General features: G+C 45.5%; 1 non-coding gene across 1 annotated transcript; it reads left to right on the top strand.

The window, feature by feature from the left end:
• The first annotated feature begins 2,068 nt into the window (after positions 1-2,068).
• LOC145583615 (small nucleolar RNA R71) lies at positions 2,069-2,174 on the top strand. The gene has a single exon (XR_014100237.1). It is a non-coding gene; the product is annotated as a small nucleolar RNA R71 (small nucleolar RNA).
• Positions 2,175-2,834: the final 660 nt, after the last annotated feature.

The raw sequence follows: 2,834 nt of genomic DNA, 5'->3' as shown, positions 1-2,834 counted from the left end.
TTTAGCAAACGGAACTGGGCTATGGATAGCCGTCAAGTCAGTAGCCGGACGATGGATTAGCTTGCAAAATTTTTGACACTTGTCGCATTTTTTAACCATCTCCATGGCGTCTGACTCTAGAGTAGGCAAGAAGTAATGCCGCCTGGCTCTGACGGCTAAGGATCTACCGCCTGTGTGAGAGGCGCAGTATCCCGCATGCAAATCTTCAAGAACTTCCCTCCCTTTCTCGGGGGTAACACACTTCAGTAGAGGCTTCAAGAAACCTTCTTTGAAGAGTTCTCCGTTTCTCATCTCAAAAGTTTGCAGCTCGTTTCTTCATGACGGCCACCTCCTGTGGTGAATCAGGAAGCGTGCCGTCTGTCAGATATGCCCGGATGCCATCCATCCAGGTGGAGCTTAGGTCAAGAATTCCAATGGGCTCCTCATGTATACTTCTCTTTTCTAGAACTTTCCGAAAGACTGACCGAGGCGTATCACAGCATGCGAAGGATGCCAGTTTAGACAACGCATCCGTCTGATTGTTCTCAGATCTAGGCACCTAGTTTAGATGGAATTCTTCAAGCGTTCCAGTCTCTTCCTTGACCGCCTGAAGATATTTGATCATAGCTTGATGGGTGGCTTCATACTCACCTTGGTACTGGCTAACGACCAATTGTGAATCAGAGTAGGCGTCAATTTTGGTTGCCCCTGCCGCCTTGCACATGCGGATGCCGGCTAGTAGGGCTTCATATTTCGCCTCATTATTTGAGGCCTGGAACTTGAACTGCAGTGCATATTCAAATTTGTCCCCCTCAGAGGACTCATAAATAATTCCTGCACCACAATTGTTCATAGTGGAGCTCCCGTCCACGTACACTTTCTAAACCTGATCAGTATTGTCCGGTGGGACCGGTCTTGTCATTTCGACAATGAAGTCGGCGAATTCCTAACCCTTCATTGCCTTTCTTGGTTCGTAAGTGATTTCTAGACTTTGAATTTCAATAACCCATTTAAGCATCCTACTGGATGACTCCAAAGTTGACAATGTCGTTTGTGAGGTTGATTTGTGTATATCACAACCGGATGCGCCAAGAAGTATGGTTTCATATTCTTGACTGCCATTTACAGGGCGAGGCCAATTTTTTCAACCATGGGGTACCGGAGCTCAGCATTTCTGAGAACATGGCTAATGAAAATTTGAAGAGGTTGTTGAGGTGAAGGAAGTTGGGATTGATGGAAACCCGGAGGCCTATTGGTTTGGGCATAGTTAGAAACATTTTGTCCCCTATTGCCTCCGGTGCCTTGGTTGGGAACATTGCTTTGTCGATTATTTCCCATGTTACCTTGATCACCAAAATTTTGATTTTGATGGTCATGGTATCGGGAGTTGGGTTGTTGGTTTTGATAACCATACCCCCTTTGGTTAGAGTAGCCTCTTCCATTGAAATTGGAAGGGCCTCCCCCACCATGGTATTGGTTACCATAACCACCACCACTTTGGTTCCAACCACGATTTCCACCTTGATTCCAATTCCCCATTTGATTGGAGTTTGGCCTCAAGTTCCCTACATTTTCCATTCTAGGGGCAAAATTCATAGCATTGACATCTTCCACATTATCATCATGTTCATAGGGAGGGGGTTGAACTTCACAAGCATACACACAATGGGAGGTATCATGATCATAGGTTTCACAATTTGAGGAAAACATGCATCCTTGAGGCATTTTATTATAAGAAGAGGGGGAAGAAGTGGTCATACCATTGCCTCCCTTGGTTGAAGGGGAGGTATTACCATGAGGGTTGGACCTTTCTTTCATCATTTCGTCCATTTGCTTGGCCATCTTGGAGATTTGGGTAGAAAGGTTGTTGATTGCGTTGGCTTGCTCCAATGCATAGACACATTTGCTAAAAGTAGCCTCCCTTTCTCCTTCATACCAATCATCATAATGCTTTGCGGCCTCCTCTATGATGCATTCCACTTCATCCTCTCCTTTGTTCATGATTGGGCCGCCGGCTGCGGCATCTAGGCTTGTTCTCCCTTGAGGTGAGAGACCTCCATAGAAAGTGTGGATGAGTTGATACTTGGGTATCCCATGATGTGGGCATTGACGTTGAAGCTCTTTGTACCGGTCCCATGCCGCACTTAGAGTCTCACCACTCTTTTGGCGAAAACCTTGAATTAAGGACCGAGCCTCGGCGGTCTTCCTATGGTTATAAAATCTCCTCAAGAAAGCCGTAGTTACTTGGTCCCAAGTTGTGAGAGAATTAGGGGGCACCTCCTTCTCTAGCCATTCTAGACCTCTCCCAATTAAAGAAAATGGAAACATCTTGAGGCGGATATACTCTTGAGTCACTCCATTGGCTTTGATCGTGTCACAATACTTCTCAAATTCTTTCAAATGCTCATGAGGGCTCTCAAATTTTCCACCCGAGAATTGTTTCCTCTCTATTAAAGCAATCAAATTGGGCTTGATTTCGAAATTGTTGGCTTGAGTGGTAGGGGTTAGGATCCCACTTTGGGCTCTAAAGGCTTAGGGAGCCCCAAGACGACTCAAAGGTATATTCTCTCCCATTTTAGAACCTTCTTCACTTTCGGACTTAAAGATTGAAAAGGGGTTGATTCCGGGACTTGATGGTGAATTAGGACTATCTAAGTCTTCACTTGAGGGTGAAGATGGTGGAGTATCTTCCAATTCTCTTACTCCTTCCTTCGTTGGGGTGTGAGAATTTCAACTCCTCGCTCTCTCTTCTCTTCGAATTAAGGACAAAGATCTCTCTAGCTCCGGATCGATGGGAATCAAACACCTTGAGCGGGTTCGTCCTCTGTTCATACAACAAAGCTAAGGAGAACGTA

The sequence above is a fragment of the Chenopodium album genome, chromosome 15, assembly GCF_948465745.1.
Source record: "Chenopodium album chromosome 15, dcCheAlbu1.1, whole genome shotgun sequence".
NCBI classification, from domain to species: domain Eukaryota; kingdom Viridiplantae; phylum Streptophyta; class Magnoliopsida; order Caryophyllales; family Amaranthaceae; genus Chenopodium; species Chenopodium album.
Note: the sequence above shows the minus strand (reverse complement) of the source record. Positions and strands in the feature narration are given on the sequence as shown.